Here is an 18577-nt window from a genome sequence, read left to right as displayed (position 1 = left end):
GGGATGGTGCCTTAAACACTACTTAATAGATAAAACCCAGTTTGTCCAGTATGCTCTAAGCATGCCTCCCTCATGCCAACAGTTTCAAGCTCAGTATAACATGCAGCTGTTGGCACTCAAATATACAGCTGGTAGCAATGCTGCTGCTCACATTTTGTATTACCTGGGCCAGGCACAGACTTGTATAAATGATTGGAAATTGTTCTATACTTGTAACAAAACAGAAGTTTGGCACCCATAGACTGGTTTAAAAATGGCAGAACCTAGTTTCAGATTTGCTCCCTCCTCTCCCCTCCACCTCCAACAAAGGGCAAATGTGTGTTCTGTTTGCTACCAATCTAAACCTAAGGTGCTTAGATTGATTCTACCTCAGTTTTTTTTCAATATCTGTATCTAGCCCTAATGATTAGAGTGCTTACTAAGCAGGAGACATGAATGCCATTCACCAGTTCCCTGGACAATGCCTTTGACCATTAAGCTGTAGAATAGTCTGGGTAGGGCACACTCTGGTAGGGAAACCTAACCAGAATACAAAACTAAGAGGGCTAGGAGGAAAACTAGCAAGAGGGAGCATGACACTGTAGCTCAAGGGGGGATGGAGGGTGACAAAAGGAGTCTTAGTTTCCAGTTTCTGCCTGCAGGGTTTTTTTTTTTAAATCAAATTAATGTCAAATGGCTAAATTGTCCCAAGAGCAGGGACCAGAACCCAGGAATCCCTCCTGAGAAAGTGCACCCCCCCCCATCATTGGGCAACAGAGGCAGGCTTCCTCTTGCTTGTTCTCCTTCTGGGCCCTGGTTCATGTACTTTTCTACCCAGGGGCTGAACTTCCATGGAGGAGTGGACAACATTTTAGCCTAAGTACTTTACAGCTGTGGCTCTCTTTTAGGGGGTGGTAAATGTGGGTTTAAATTACATTTAAATTAATTTCTAGTTGCCTCCTGACTCAACACTGAAACATTATGAATTGTCCTATGGAGGCCTCTAACTTTCAATTTTTACTGATCCTTGGTGCATATCTCCATCTATTTGGATCTGCCTCCTGGAGCAGGATATAAATCTTGTAGTTGCACTGAAACTTAAAATGAAAGCATTCACAGGGCCAATCCAGAGCAGGCTCTTTATTTGTGGACAAACCCTGAAATCTTCACAGATTATAAGACAACTAGTTTATTAACTGCTTTTACCTCCAGTTCTTGGTATATTAATTCTCAGTTTTAAATTACCAACAAACTGAATTATTATTTTTTCTAAAAGCTCTCTAACTTCAGGAGAATTGGCTTGATCTTTCAGACGAGTTCCCTGAGCTCCTAGAACCTGAGAGTTCTTGCATAATGCTTTCATGGTGTGTGTAAAAATAAAAGAACATTTATCCTTGTATCTGTACCTTGTAAGTTTGAAAAACATTCCCATAGCATAAAGCAGCCTGTATCAATCTTTTATTCATCATTAAAATAGTAGTGGTAAATTTACAAAACTTTCTTAGAAAATTCATGAAAACCTGGTAGTTTAACCTATGAATAGTTATCATTTTTCTTAGTGTGTCACTGTACACGTACACCTGCTCTCCTAAAACAATGGGAATGTTCCTATTTCTACAGTACTTGCTATGTCACAAATTATTCTACTTATCCTTTCAAACATTCCCACTTCCATATGCTTCTGTGTTAGTCTTAAAAGGAACCTGATTCATTTCAATCCTCTCTTCTTTTTCAAAATGACCCTAGAAATCCACTTCCTTTTTTTTTGTCTTGCAAAACTTACCAAAGGAACTAAAAGTTTATATTTCTCTTAATTCACGAACAAACCTGAACTTTAAACATCTCAGTGCCTTTACAATAATTAGCTATGAGGCAGAAGTCTTCATCTCTTGAAAACATGATCGAGATGGAGAGTGAAAACTAATTTTCACCTATACTGTATGCACTGAGTATAGATTTCATAATTTAATGTATACAGTTTTGCACAAAATCTGTGCTGGGGTTAATATTCAGAGAAAATTCAAAGATGGAATAAAAAAGTGATACAGGCATTACATCAGAGTGGGATTTTTTAGTTTAGAAAACAGGTAAATACAAGTGGTTACAGTAGAATTATAAACATCATAATGAAAGAACTAGGCGTCATTTGATAATCTTGAGAAGTGGCATATCTCAAACTGATAAAAGGAAATACTTTTCTATCAGTGTGTAATTAATTTTTAGAATCCCTTGCCAGTAGATGTTACCAAGGCCAAAATCTTGGTAGGAAAAAGAACTGGCCATGGATAATGAAAACATCTTCAGTAATATTAGCTAAGATTAAATGTCTTTTTTTCAATGAGGTGTAGACAAACATACATCAGGCACGACCAAGCTACTGGCTGATGGGGATAAAGTGACATTTCCTGTATATGCAAATTGTTTCATTGGAAACTGTGCTTTATTTCTGAGCTTCTGGAACTGGCTACTTTCACAAATAGATCATTCTACTACAGACCAAAGAGCTGCATCAGTATGTCAATTTCTAATTAGTCATCCAGGTAGGCTGAAATCAGTGATCTCCTATTGATACCTTCCAAACTGAGTGGGCAGTTTTCAGTCGTTGAGGCAAAGAATAGATGTTGATGAAAGAAGGGGGAGAACTCTCCATTGACACTTTCAACCCACCTACTCCCTCACAGTCAAACTCTACAATGGTATATGTTTAATTTTTCCAAACACACTTTTGAGACCAAGTCAAGGCTCCCTTTTCTCCCCTCGCACCTCCTTGGAAAGTTTCTAGTGGTTAGCACAGAGAAAGAGAGAGATCGAGAGAGATAGTGAGTAGGATCTATAGCTAGCTGGTTTGAGAGGTAACAACTCCACGGGCACATCTACATGGGAAATTAAGGTAAATGAATAAATTCTGGTGAATATTGCTGGGTTGGAGCAGCCCCAGCTGGTGGGGACCTGGGGGCACAGGGGACCTGCCATCCCGGGGTTGCTCCAAATTAGCTCAATGTGTGCAGAGGGGCTGGCAGATTGTACATGCGCCCCATATGATTTAGTACACTTTTTTATGAGAACCTAGGTAGCTCCTTTCCCAGCCTATGTACACCGGGACCAAAACAGGCTCAATTTTGGTGGTTATGTAGCCAATTCATGTGTGATTCTGGTACCCCATAGTTACTCATATACTTCATTTGAGTTAAGATTTGACCTATGGTAAAAGATAACATAGTATTGTTTTACTGTTGATTTAAGTTAGTAACAGTACCCTGCACCTTTTCCCTCTTTATCCAGGTATCTTAGAATATCTCGGCTATTCATTAATATTTCCAAACACTTTCCGAGACTCTTGTTTATGTTCCTTTGTTTTTCTTGCAATGACATATAAGGAATTTATTTATCCTCATACCTTCTTTCTCTCCCCTGCCTTTTCAGGTTTTTCTTCTTCTTTAGGAATTTTACTGCACCAGAGCAGTGAAATTAAAGTGAAAGTTAGAAAGGTCCTAACAGTGAAGTCTGGGCTTGGTGTTACTGTTCAGGCCTAATAACTGAAAACATTTGGATTGTATATATATGCACTAGAAAGTTTACATTAAAATGGACCAGTATTTTAATTTTTCTGTTTTTTCAGCAGCATCGGAGTGCATTTTATAGATTGCTAGCTTTTTATGTGAGGAGTGAAGAGTTTATCTTTAACAATACATCGCCATGTGTTACTCTCTTGCTCTGAGAACAATATCATTTTGTGAATTTTCATAAACAAAATATTTTTCTTTGGAAATATGAGGAAAAAACCTACAATAGTGTTTCAAACCCCATTCCCATGGCAACTTACACACATAACTTTATGGAGTGTGAATAATCCCATTAAAGTTGTTATGACTATTCACATGTGAAAAATTAGGTACGTACATAAGTCTATGCATAAATTATTGTATATATACTTAATTGTATATATTTTTACTATCAAAATGCCCAGATTAAAATAAGAATCTGCAATGTTTTTCTTAAAAAGAGGTTCTAAAGAATGTAGGTAGATAGTTGTGCATATGTGAGAAACGGGGAGAAAGAGAGAGAGAATATCTGTACTCATTTTGTATGACCAATGACCAGTATCAAAATACTACCTTCAAAGCTGAGAAAAATCTTTTGGCTTACTACAAGGAAATACCATTAATGTTTTTTGTCTGTATTCCATTAGGGCTTGGCAGTTAGTTTCCAGCTTGGACAGAAACTTTGTTCACCTGCAAAAGTAACTAGGCTTCCCTCTTAATTCTTTCATTTTGTGTGTATCTAAACTTCTCTTGCTTTCACACAAAAACAGGTCTACATTTTATTCCTAATATTGCAAAACTTCACTGACTGATTAACAAGCCTTGGAATAAACATCCTTTGAGAACCATGATTAGAACTGTAATGCAAGTTGTGCTGCTGAACAGAAAGCACATAGAGGGAAATGTTATCATGATAGCTATACATATAAGCTAAAACCATTTTATAGATTTTTAAAAGAATTGCTGTTTTTTTATTTCTCATTTTGAAATACTTTATTACAGACAGTAGCTATAAGCAGTAAAAAGCTATACACTGCCTGATTAGAACTTTTGAATTATTTTATGAACTGTTATGATTTATGATTTTTTCCCTTCTTTTATAGTCTATAAATCTAAATAGCTTTTTTTAAAAAAACAAAAATAAAAACTCATTTCTTTTTCTAAAATTTCCACAAAATGTATTCAGGAGTAGAGCTTAGTCCTTATTTAAACTAAATCATAATCCCCTGTGCTTATGCTGATGCTGAGAAATTGGTTATGATGATGGAGAATGTTTGCTCTCCGGCACTAGTGGCTTGTAAGATGATCCACCTTTGAAGTTGTGGTAAAACCTCTGAAACACTATATTTTTGAGTTGGGTGATGTTGAAATCCGTGTCCAGGTCCAAATTCTGCTCTCAGTTACAGCAGTGTAACCCCATGGATGGTAGCCTTATATGACTTCAGTGGGATTGCACCAGCATAAACGAGAGATGAATTTGGCTCATTGTACCCAAACTTTTTTTTTATACATAGAAATACTATGTAAAATATGCAGTAAGGGTCAAATTTTGCTGGCATATTGGGCGTTAACAATAATGTAATTTACTGAATTAACACTACTGTAATCAAGGGTAAAATATTCAGAAGTGGATTTTAATAGCATTATGCTCCATAGCTAATTTTAAAGTAGAATGCAAAGTGCTATAAGATTCTTGTACATAGGTGATATAGAGACATAACATTATGCTTTTTTAATCATTTGAAAGTCTTTGCCATTTTGACTTCTTACCCACAGAGTTCAGAAAGTGGAGCATTTAGTACAATACCCTCTTAGTAAGGCCATTCATGGGAGCCAAGACCCACATTCTGCTCTTGATTATGCCTATGCATCTGAAATGAAATTAATGAGCTTGCACGAGAGTAACAGAGAACAGAATGTGCCCCTGAGTGCTTTGTGTCTTGCAAAGGATTTTTAACTTAGTTATAAACCAAAATACAGTAGCTTTAAATCAGAGGTTGCCCTTTATAAAGTTAAAAAGAGGGAGGATTATATTTTAGCTGAGCATTAGGTTGTCACTAGAAAAAAATAATAAAGGAATGTAGTGTCACATGGCAGGAAAAGTAGCAAGTTGCTGAAAGCTGGATAATTTAGGGATATAGAGATGTCACTTCCTCCCTTTGCCAGGCTGTAAAATTCTTTGTAATTCCCACTGGTAAAGCTGCCAACATAAACAAAGAAAAAAACCCTGAAACTTCCACACAAGTCTTTTGATGAAGACTATTCTATTTGCAGAAATGCATTTAAGCAGTACAGTGCTTGATACATTCTCATTTTTGAAGCATCATGGACTGAGTAGAAAGATTTCATGAGGATTACGAAAGAATGTTAAAATGTAAGCAGTAAGAAGAAAAACTGGTGAACTACATCTCCAAGGAACAAAATTTCACTATAAGACTTTTATCAAGCTTAAAATATATATAGAACTTGTCCCACAATTGCAATGTTATTAATAACTTTGTGATATCTTTTGATTTTTGCTACCTACTCATGTCACTTAAAATATCTTCAAAAATGATTGAGATCAATATTTAGTTTAAGCTCTCAGCACTAACTGTTTTATTATATGATTTATCTGTTAACGGATGGGTAACTTCAAACATAAATATAATTCTGTGGAAAGAGCTGTAAAAATATCCCTTTATAAAAAAGCAGTGGTCTATTAACCTCTCCTTTTCCCTAATGTTAAAGACATTTTATGAGAAGGTTTCACTGTATGCCGCTACATCACTGCATAAAAAATCAGAAACAAGAAAAAGTCTATTCAGACATGAAGCTGTTTCCAATCAAGGACCAGTTAACTGACCCAGTTAAGCTAGAGAAAAAGGGTATCTTTCTCAAGTGCCCACCACTGGCCATGGAGGAGCCAATTTTTTTTTTCACTGTACTGTACTGTGTGAATGAGGCATGGCATTCACTTTTAGTTAAGGCTCCATTGCAATACTTTTATACAATGCTAACTCTCAGCTTCAGTGGTAAAGTAGGCTAAGGATAAGCCATTTAGAGGCATAGCTTTTTCTTTAGGTTTGTTTAAGGGAATTGCTGTACAACCCCCTATCATTTCATGTTTCTTTCATATTTCTATATTTTAGTTATTTTTATAAAGGTATAAATTATATTGATCTGAAACCTTGCATTCAAACACAAGGCCCATTAAACCTGTGTACATGTATTTTGGAAATGAAACTTCACATGAAAAAAGAAAAATATCTAAATAAAAAAAATTAATTAAATCTGTACAGGAGGCCATTTTAAAGTAAACTCTAGAACAGAAGCATTAAATGAATTTAACATATTGAGTCCCATTTGCAAGTCTGTCTTAAATAACTTAAGAAACTGGTTTTTGTTAGTCCCTTGGGGTGGTCACTAAAGATAAGTTCCACTGTAGAGGAATCTACACGAAAAGCTGAAAGAAGCTAGTTGGCCATCTCAGCCAATGCGAGTTGAAGCTGTCTGGTTTATGAATTCACCTCCCTCTAAAAATGCAAATTAAATGCCACTGAAGAAGTTAAAACCTTATTTCAAAGAGTTCTTTCCCCTAGCTGGTGCCTTTGCATTTTTCAGGCAAGACAAAGGAGCTTGAATTTGGCCAGCTGAGAATTCCTTGGCAGGACAGAGTTGAGAGCTCATTGATGATGTAAGGCTGGATGAGTTGGTCCTGCACTGTCCAGCTCTTGAGGGTATGTCAGAAGTATGAGCAGTCCTGCTAGGAATGGGGACAGAGCACATCTGAGCACTCTCAGTTCTCCTTGCTGCATTACTGTCCTTTTGGTATCATTGCCTGGTAGTGTAAGTTAGAGAACTCTGGCTCTGACTCATGTTGGACTTATGGCCATTGCCTCTGATCAGTTCCTTGTTGGCCTCTGGCACATTTTTTTGCCAAAATAGCAGAGAATTAGAAGGTTTCTAGTGGATTCCTGACTTGGCATATTTCATGCTCCTGTTAGGTATTTTAATTGTTATATTGGAGGTTGCTGGCATAACTACAATTAAATTAAGTTTAGCACATCAAGGAAAGATACCATGAAACTTTGTCACATATGAGGCATGCAGTGTATTGTTCCACAAAATTACAATGCTAACGCTTTGAGGTTATGAGTTTTCTGACAATATGATCAAGTTTGAATATATTTATCTTTGGAGGAATATGATAACGGAGTTTAATCAATCAAAACAACCCTATAAAGGCTGAAGAGCACAAGAAATAAAGAATAATGTATGCACCTGAGGAAGTGGTTTATGTGGAGAGATTTTAACATACTCAAAAAAGAACACATCTGAGACACAAGATCTAACATCCTACTTTTATTAAAGTTTATTTTGGACAATTTATGATTAAAATGATTAAGACTTCAGACTGTACACAAGAAATACGGAAGTCAAAAGCTCTTAAAAGCTTACTGTCCTCTTCCCTCAGCTTCCACCCCACTATTTTTTTGTTTTTGTTTTTTGAAAATTAAAATTCTCCTCAGTTAATCACATTGTTTAAAGTCTGTTTCAATTCTTACTTGTGGATAAGAGAATTTTTCTTTTTAGGTGGTTCAGTTAAAGTGACATCAGCAGTCACAAAAAATCATACTATGATTTTTATCCTAAAATTTCATATGAGTCAGAATTGGGCATTACTGGAAGGGAGACCCAGAAAGCGGCAGCAAGTAAGACTGGTGGCTCAGTAGGTGAATTTAACCCCATGGATGAGACTGAATATGATTATACTGGACTTCTCTTTACTGCTGGAGGCATTGTTTTAATGGGACATTATCTTCATGGGACATTTTAAGAAAGAAAACTCCTAGACTATATTGCAGAAGTATTGTGCTAAATGAACTACATAGAAGAAAAAGATTTTGAACTCTTCAGTACTGAGATCATGCTTCCATTTAGCAGAAGGGTGTCCTGATTTTGACTCAAGGTTTAGGACACTACGGTAATGTAAACACGTAATAATTTTTTTGTGGTTTAGCATTGTATATCTTTCTGTATCTTTATCTTGACTGTCTCTAAATCTGAGTTATAAAATTCTTAACTTATTTTCTTTAGAAGAAGCAATCCGTTTTCATAAAACAAGTTCTTGAAACTTGACACTTATTTCAAGTATGATTAATCAGGATTAATGTCAGTAGCATAAGCTTAGGTGAAATGAGAGCAATTCATTACAAAATGCAATCTGGATAGTTAATGTAAATTTGCATGTTCTGAAGAATATTGTGATTTCATTGACATGAATGCAAAAACAGTAATTTGTATTCATTTCAATTTGTCAAGGTGAACACTGCAGTGATACCAACTCTGACTTTTTTCACAAATCTTATGATACTTGTTTTTTTCTTAAAGACCCAACCCATTAGTTATGCAATTATATTTTTAAACATTATACTTTTTAGTCCTCATGGTAGCATGGGCACAAATTGTAGAAAGGGGACAAATTCAGAAATTATTTAGAAAGTTAATAAAAAGTCCTTACAGCTATTAATATTTATAATCTCATGATTTTTAGAGCCAATTTTGTGATTCTGTGGTATATAATTCATGATTTTAAAATGCTGGGGGTTTTCAGTATTTTGATTGCATTTCATCATTGATTTGCCTTGAAATTATAAATAACCACAAAGTACACTTAGTGAAAGTCCACTGAAGACTATTAAAAATCGTATGGACTGAAGCTCCTCAGTCTTCACAAGTGCTTTTGGAAATCTCATTTGTAAGAACCAGGTGAACTGTGAAAGTTTCTAAGGCAAAAGAGTATCCCTGTGGTGATAAAGAGCTTGGAAGGAGTGAGCACTGACTGCTGATTTGCTATCTCTTTTTCCCAGATCTGGCAATCCCCCTGCTGTAATTCCTGAATGGGATCACAATTCAGTTAGAATTATAGAGAAGCATGGTGGTGGGAAGTGAATGAGATCTGGTATCTGCTGCCCTTGCAAGGAAATCCAAGCAAATATATGCAGGAGCTTGTAGGAGCTATTGGTGTACACATAATATATGCATAATTCTATCTGTAGTGATCTCTGTTGATTTAATTAACTCATGTTTGGCAAAGTGTGATTAAGATGTAATCATGGAGGGAAGTCTTGAGAGCAGCACAATTTCCCAAGGATTATGAAGACCAGTTGGGTTTGTAGGCCTTGCTTCTTTGAGTTTTCATAACTGGAAAGAATCTCAAGAGCAAACATCTCAAGATTTTTCAGGGGATTTTCACCCTTAAATTTTCTAGTCTTTCAAGGAAAAGAAATATTCACATTTAAAAATCTATTTATTCCATTAGATCTTCTAGCAATAGCTTATAAATCAGGTTAGAAACTCATCAGTTTGGGTTAGAGCAAGCTTCAGGGTCTGATTCTCAGTTTCACTGGCGCCCCCTTTTGCTCTGCTTTGGCCCCACCATGGGAATCCATGAAGAGATTGTAAATATTTTATAAAATTACTTTTGAGTTTCTTTAAGGCCCATTTATTCTACCAGAGTAGTGTGAAAAGGCCTTTGGTTAAAAAAAAGAAATCAAGGACCTCCTTGTCCCTGTGCTTGTTCTTTTGATCTGACACCTTCAAGACTACTGTGAATGCATAATGAAAATGTACCAAAGGATTTGTTTCACAGTGTGCTTTATTTCAGTTTATGAAAATGTTGACTGGTTCAGATTCCCTTTCTTCATTCCTTGTCAAGTGCTCCTTTACTTCTGTGAACTATTCTGATCAGTTTACTGCTCTTGGATGGCATTTAAAAATAATAATGCAAAATATTAATTTCCTACACATTGGCTGCATCTATACAAGTGGCAGGCTGTGCAGTTTTTACTTTGCAGTCATTTAGTACTTGCATAAGTCCTATGCAAGTACTAAATGAGACTGTGCAGTAACTGGTATTACTGCACAGTAGCATTCCTGCACAGTTTTTTCTGATGCTACTGCACAGTAGCAATGAGCCACTGTGTCAAAGTTCATTACTAGTACACAGTAGCGTTGTGTTACAGTTAGTGCCCCCCACCACTACTGTACACTAGCATCTCCTTAAATGTGAAATGTACGTTTGTAAGCCTAGAATGTGGCCTATACCTATCATGACTATACATCCCAGTTTACCTGGGACAGTCCCAGATACTCAAGGCTGCTCCCGGCTGACTGGTGAGAATTTAAATGAGTGTCCCAGAAACGCAGGAGTGCGGGGTGCAGTCCAGTGGAGAGATGGAGCAGTACAGAGTGTCATGGTGCCTGCCTACCTGCCCAGTACACCATGCTGCCCCATCCCTGTCTCTGCCTGCAGCAGTGTCACTGACTTTGTGGGGCAAGGAGAGGGGAGTGTCCTGGATTTCCCATTCTCCCATGTAGTCACCCTATTTCTACCTTATATTGGTCTCCCAGTGCTAAGAACATCAAGGTGTTTTCATTTGCTCTCTCAAAAAGAAATAACTTTCTTGCTCCATCTCCCATTTGATACTTTTCAGAGCCATGGATATAATAGCTGACTGTGACTTATCTGGTACAGGAGTTCAATAGACTGATTTAACATAAACTGATTAAATCTGATATTACATCCATCCAGATCTATCTTAGACTTGTTTCTACCATTTTGAAACTGGTCAACATGCACTAAACTTCTGTTCTGTTACAGGTTTAGACCAGCTTCTGATCACTTACACCCATTTATATATAATGTCTGTACCTGGGCATATTGTCTTATGTAATGCTATGATCTAATGTACATTGTGAAGAATACTGTCTTGATTTCTTTTAATTTTCTTCCCTTTTCTTGTCAAATCTGAGTTACAATCACCCTAAACCAAACAAAGCAGGTTGAGAATCAAAATAATTTAATATTCTATACTTTTTTCACAGTGGCAAGAGGATGATTTGTGCCTTTCTAAAATGACTTGTTTCTCTCTCTTTCTCTCTCTCTCTTTTTCTTGCTGTAATTGAGGGAGAGGGAGGAACTCTAAAGCTAGGTACAGACATTCAAAATGTCCGAGGTGGAATCAACCTAAGTTATACCGGTTCTGTAAATGGTGTAGTTGAGATCAGTAGTGAATAGAACATACATTCGCCCTTCGTTGGAGGGGACAAATCTTTGACCAGGTTCAGCCATTTTTAAACCAGTCTCTGAGTGCTGAACTTCTGTTCTGTTACAGGTATAGACCAGTTTTCGATTATTTTTGCTAGTAAAAGTGTAATGTCTATACCTGGCCTAGGCCTGTCATATAAAAGAAAAGGGTTTTTTAATGCATCGTTAGAATTTAGTTTCTTTTATCAATTTGAGTTTTCAGGTATTTAAATTCACTCCTCAGGTGGACTTTGGAATACTGGCTTTTTTTAATCATATACAAAAGAAAACTTTGTCCTTACTAGTGCCCTGATTGGAATATCTTCTGGCAGAAGCACTTTATAGGAGATTATGAATTATTATGATTTTATCTGTGATTAGCTCGTTGGCTTCGAAAATAATAATAAAAAAAAACCCTTTAAAATTCTATTATGTCAAATCTTCCCTCCAGCATCCAAGGCCTTAAAAACAATGGACTCACCTTGTTTCAGTTGTAAAGGAATGACACTTTACTTCTTCGCTGCACTGTAGTGGCACAATAAGTGACAGTATGCAGGGAAGCTTTGGGTCAGGGACTTGGTGCAGCCAGTGTGTCTGCCGCTATTCTGAGCCACTGACAGAAACCACCATATGCATGCATGCAGGAGGCTGTGGCATGATTGTTAACGAGACATGTGCTGTAGCTTATGCAAGTAACTGCGCTGTGGCTCCGTGTGTGATAACAGGGGGAAGTGGGGGTGAATTCTGTCCCATGGCAAGCCCTGTGTAAAATGCTTGACCCTTAAAGCAAAGTGTTCCTGCATTTTTGGGGGATGTTGGTCTACATTTTCAGCTTATTTTCTGTGGTAGTTTTTTCTTTGTTTTTAGTTTTAAAAATGAAATAAGTCCTATGTACTTGCTAATGCTTAAACTTCCACATCTGACACTTTGGTTGTTATAGCAGTTAAGAACAGGGATCGGTCTAATACCAATATCTACAACAATACTGGAAAGCTGATTATGCTTTCCCCCAAAATTTATGTATGCTTTGGTGAGTTTTCATTGTCATAGGGGCAGGCCTTTATTATGCCACATAATACAGTAAAATGAGAATTACTTGAGTGTTTAGTACTTGAGATAATCACTGCTGACAAGCACCTGTTTAGAGAAATGATCTGTGTTCTTAAATACACTTAGTTGTCTAAAAATCCAAATTATATTCCCAAGAAACTCTCATTAGGCGTTTTAAGTACCAAAAAAATATATGTGTCTCTGGATCTAAGTATTTATTAGTGACCCCTACAATCCTGGCAATCCTTTCTAATAATAAAGTGTTGGACCTGTCAAATGATGGCACAAATATCCTAATCTGAACTGACATAGCTTTCTAGCCCAGTTCATCAATCATGTTTTATTAGCTTTAAAAGAGCCAAGCTGCTATCTGTCATTTAAATGTTGTAGTGGTGACAAAAACTGGTGCCGAAAATGTGCTGCAGGTGTAACTTTCACTCAAAGACTATTTCTGAGCAGTGAGCCTGTTTATGTTCATGTGGGGAGAGAGTGCCATCTTCAGTTTCAAGTGTCTGCATAAAGAAGTACTGAACTTTGGGGTAGCACAGTAGGTAAAAACACATAATGTAGAAATCAGAAATGAGTCCAAAAGAAAATTTAGACGATACTTTTGAGTCACCAATGAAGAGCTTGCATATAGCATTCTTGCTTATGTTTTAAAAAAACAGCTTGTTTAGACATGTCAGTTGCAACATGAAACTTGTAATACACTAAATGTCTGTAAAGCGCGGACTGTGAATAGTCTTTGCTTCTGTCTTTGTGTTCATGAGGAAGTGTAAAGCAGACAACGATAATAAAACTATAAGGGGAAAATACTAAATGGAGCTCAGAGCAGTAGCAACCAAGTTCCTGTTCATTGTGTACTTAAGACATGAAAACTACTGATAGTTACTCTGTTGTATTTTCATAATTCTTAAAGTGCAGTCAATTTTGTGTATTCTGTATGAGCGGAATAGACTTGGTGTTTGTGTTGAGGTCCTGGCTCTTGACCTTTATTTTTCTTGGCTCTGTCATTTTAGAGCAGACCTTGAGGATACTCCTCATCTCTTGTTTCCAACATGTTAACATATTCAAGTAAATATTATCCAGTACAGACGCATGCATTAGTCGTAGGAGGAGCGTTTTTGAAAAGCGTTTAAATCCAGATGAAACAATGGAATTCATCCTCCTTACATTTGAATTTCTTTTATTTATGAGATGAATATTTTCTTGGCAAACTTCCTTTTCGTGGCCTACCATAAAGCTTTTATAACCTTTCAAGATGTTTTGCTGTAATCAAAGGTAAACATGACAGCCTTAAAAAAAGTCTAAATCGCTTAGCATTTGGAGACTATAAAGAATTTCATACAATAAAGAGCAGATGTGTCACAGTGACAGCAGGCGAGCAGGGACTAGGAAGGTGGTTTCATTAAAAGAGCCTTGGGATAAATGCAGCACATTAGATACCCACTGAAAGACAGGAGCTGTTGATGGGGGTGACCTCTGAATGCAAGTCATCTTACTATAAACAGAAGGGTGTGGAAAGCCATTGGTCAGAGCCAAGCTTGTTTACTATCCAGATCTCTTCTTAGTTAACTTAAATAACTGGAGGGAGTGAGGCACAGTGACAGTTCAAGGAAGAACACAAAGTGTCCTTAGCAGTTCCTGAATTTCAAACAATACTGTTGACTGGCACACAGCTTTTTGGTCCTAAAACTCTGGCGGCACACCTTAAATGCTGTACAGTGGAATTTAATTGGCGCTAAACATAACACTAGTATCTGTTTCTGGAGAGTGAATTTACACAGTTGGGGAATTCATTTCAGCTTTCAGAGGCAAATGAGGTAAGCTTGTGATGCTTTTTAATTTGAGATATTGATATGCTGCCGTTTACTGATAAATTGAGAAAAACAAGTGGGTGCCAGTTGCAGAATCAGATTTCATTCTGAAAAGGAGGTATTTTCTTTTCTGTAATTCTGAACTGTGGTTTTGTTGTTTTAAACTACTGGAAAAACACATTGGGTGCTAGTGACTGAGTTTAGCAGTTGGGTAGGTAGGTAATATCTATGAATTCCTCCAAATATTTACTTTTTGTACTCTCTCCAAATAACTATATTTCATTTTCATATGAGATTATTTTTCAGTTCTCTAGGAAATAAATGTTTCCCAATATAATATACTGTTACTAGTCTTTACTAGTTACTAATGTTCTGTTTCATACTTTATAAAATTTCAAAATAGTTTGAAACAAATGACTGTTTTATAGAAGAGACACTTCATGGCTAAAATATTGTGACAGGTGTTTAGATGTGTAATTATCATTTTTCAGAGCCTCGGCCATAAAATTAATTAGTTGCCAAGTGAAAAAAATAATTTTTGTTGGCATTAAATAAATAAATAAGTGTCTTCCTTGATTTGATATCTGTTTAGGAACTGTATTAAAGTATAAATGCTAGTCTTTGGAAGAAAAGGTAGCATTTAACTTCCCTAAATTGTCATTTGAGGGAAGTGTGGAGTTTACATTTGATTCTCATTTTTGGTCTGTGAAAACTTTCAGAACTTTTTATATGCTTTGCAATTATGTAAATATTTTTTTGCACATGACTGACTACAGATTGTAAAACACTACTGTTTTAAATAGGTCCCTGCTTAGTATGTTGCTCTACATTGTGTTCAAATGTATTTTTTTTTTACCTTTGAGTCAAAGTTGTAAGCGAGTACAGCAAAGCTGCTGCTCTGCTGCTTTTAGGGGCCATGATGTGAGTTGGCATAATGATTACTGCTTCTTAAATGTCTGTTTCATTCAAGGGAACTGAGAAGGGGGTTGCTGTAGGAGTACTGTTTTATTATCCTAGTAAAGGAAACAAAGTTCAGGGGAAAAAACCAACCTAGTTCTGTCCATCTGTGAAAATTGATTTACTGCTACAGGGAGCTGTTTTGTTTAGGGAACCTGTTTTGAAGAAAGGTATGATAAATTATTACAGCCAATAAGTTCTTCAATTTAGTTTCTAGGGTCTGGTGAACAGCAAGCAGCAGTATCCAATTACATGTTTCTTTTCTTAGATTGCTCACTATTTTCTGAAATACATTTCAGTTGAATAACTTTTAACTGCCTCACCCCCTTCTTGTCACTGAGATTTTTACCTTCTAAATTAAACTAAATTAAAATACTAAATGTGTACACACACACACACACACACACACACACATACACACACACCATAAAAATATACATACAACATAGCGCTCCAAATTCTTTGCTTAAAATTATTCATTTTGCAAAGCGTCTTCCGAAGAAGCTTTAAAGCCAAGAATGATTTTGTTTGAATTTATTAAAATACTTACTATCCCACATTAAATGGATTAATAAATTAAGTGACATCACTGCTGTACAATGTAGATTATGTCCAACAGCTGATCTAAAATATAACTTTGTGGAAATTTTATGTGTATATAGAGAACGTAATGCAGCTGCTAAAGAAATACAAAAAACAAATGAATTCTTAAATATATATTGAGTGCGATTTCGTAAGTTATCCTAGCATAGTGTAAAATAGAGTGAGTTAATATGAAAGCAGTGTAATTCTGAAATATATCTTATTTTTATGCTAATAAAGCAAGTTCCTTCTTTTTTCTGCTGCTTTTTCTGCAAATAAGTATATGTAAATTTTCTTAGTGTTAGAATACACTTTCAGAGTACTTGAAATTGGTAGTTGAAATATTTGGTATTATTTAATATGTGTTTTCAACTTAGATTTTTAAATATAGCTAACAAATGCCAGTTATTTGATATTGCAGCTGTATCATAATATTCTGTTTCTGTATTTTTAAATAAAATAGTAAATGACAGCATGACTACACTATGTTTATGTATTAAAATATATGCACATTGTGTATACAACATAGTTTTTTATTTTAGCCTTGTTTTGAACTACTACCAAAATGTTGTTGGCTACAACAACAACAAAACTCGCATGTTCCCATAGTACCTTGCTAGAATATTTGATCTTTATGTATAACAACTATGTTTTATATTTTTTCTCACTTAATGTAACATTTAAGAATAGTTTAATTTGACAGTTTGATGGAATACATAATAATTTGTAAGAAAATTATAAGTTCATGTCTTGACTCATCATCATGATTTTGATAAAGCTTAATGTGAAATCCTTTTTTTCCCAAAAAGGGATAGGGTGAATTATTAAAAAAATATTGGTTTAATTCATAGGTTCTATATTAGCCAAAATCCAAACACAGTGGAATTCAGAGGGCTTATTTTTTAAGCTGAAACTAACTTGAAACTCTGCATAATAAATATACAAGTTAAAATACATTTCTCTTTGGTCATATGAAAACTTCTTATCTGAGTCACCAAATTAGGACACTTTAGGAGTATCTATAAATTCCATTCTTAGTCTTGAAATGAGAGCTTGTAATTTGATATATTTAGCAATAAAAACATTTAGAATGCAAGAATAATTGTAAAAGATTCCTCTAAAGAATGGTAATTTATTTTTATGTTGTATATGTACATGTGTGCACATATGTGTTTGATATATGAACATTTGTTTTTGGATCAAATGAAAAAAAAGGTTAACATTTTAAAAATATTTTTTAGTCTTTTTTTGCACTTGATTTGTTTTGAAAAAGTTACAGATTAGTTTTCTCGATTAACCAGGTAACCTCTGCATTCAATTAGAGTCAGGACTAGGAAGCAAATGTATATATATTTCAGATCTTTCAAAATGTTAGCTTCGCTGAAGCACAGTTTAACTTGATTGATACTTGAGTTTTAAAGCAAATAAGAACTAATTTTTGCCTGTGGCCAGAAATCTTTGAAGTTTCTTGCTTGTGATGAAACTGGATTAGTTAAGTGGTAGATTTCTGGCTTGGATTGTGACCCTGTTGTGCTTGGCAGGTTGTGATAAATGGGGGGAATCTTTCTTAACCTTGTGGCCAGAGCATTCCAGTATCTCATGCAGGAAAAAGGAAAGATGTAGAGGACTTTGCAAGTTAAGTATGAAAAGAGGAAAAAGCGTCCCTGTGTTTAAGGGATGAGCCTGAGTGAATGCTATGTTTATTTTCTGAAGCAATCAGATATGCTTGAGAAGACTGTGGAAGAAAGTAATGCAATGAGTGGCGATATATGTTATCATTGCTTCTGACAGTTAACTTTTGACTATATGACTCATCCTTTAATATTAAATTGTTATATTTTTGTTTTTGTTTTACATGCTTTCAGAGTTAGAGAATCGGAGCTGTTGTGTTCACATTCTTCTAACTGAGGTAGTTTTCTTTAACTAATGCTAGTTATGTATGCAAAGCAGTCCAAAATAAATTGGAAAGCCTCCTTATTCAAAATAATTGCTTCTTTGTCAAAGAATCTACAGTAGGCTTGAAAAAAAAAGTGTCAAAATGAAATTATTTTGGGAAAAATGGCTAAATGAATTGCTTTTTGTAAATTTAAATTGTGGGTAGAACACTTTTGAAAGGTAAACATATTTTGAGTTAAAAGGATGTGCCAAAAGTTTTAGGCTTAAAAGTGTAAAGCAACTAACTAGACAAATTTTCAAACAAAAAAAAAGGAATAAAAAAGGAAAAAAGAAAGGAAGAAAAAGAATGAGAGAACTGCTTACATGTGAGCTGAAACGTGATCTATCAAGGCATCTTGTGGTTCTTTCTGTGGCATTTTAAGTGCTGTATTACCTCTGATGTAGTCCCTATTGACCAATAATGAAAAAATATGCCATTAGACGATGGTCTGATATTTACTTACATATTCCATAGTGCAAATACAGATACTAATGCTGATGTCAAAAACTGTACTAAGTAAAAGGGAAAAGGACAGTAATATGGCATTGTGCTTCTTGATTGTGCGTTTAAATATCACTCTAATATACATGCATGCATGTCGGTATTCATATATAATATAAATAGATTTTTTTCCCATAATGTT

General features: G+C 35.5%; 1 long non-coding RNA gene across 1 annotated transcript in view; it reads right to left on the bottom strand.

The window, feature by feature from the left end:
• The window catches only part of LOC109299720, an 11700-nt gene extending 7963 nt beyond the window's left edge, over nucleotides 1-3737 (bottom strand). Inside the window, exon 1 of the long non-coding RNA XR_002097962.1 lies at nucleotides 3377-3737. This is a non-coding gene — a long non-coding RNA (uncharacterized LOC109299720). The remainder of the gene's footprint in view (nucleotides 1-3376) is intronic.
• Nucleotides 3738-18577: the final 14840 nt, after the last annotated feature.

This window comes from Gavialis gangeticus, unplaced genomic scaffold (genome assembly GCF_001723915.1).
Source record: "Gavialis gangeticus isolate Ggan-Ray unplaced genomic scaffold, GavGan_comp1, whole genome shotgun sequence".
Lineage (NCBI taxonomy): Eukaryota > Metazoa > Chordata > Crocodylia > Gavialidae > Gavialis > Gavialis gangeticus.
The sequence above is the reverse complement of the archived record's forward strand: the minus strand, read 5'-3'. Positions and strand labels throughout refer to the sequence as shown.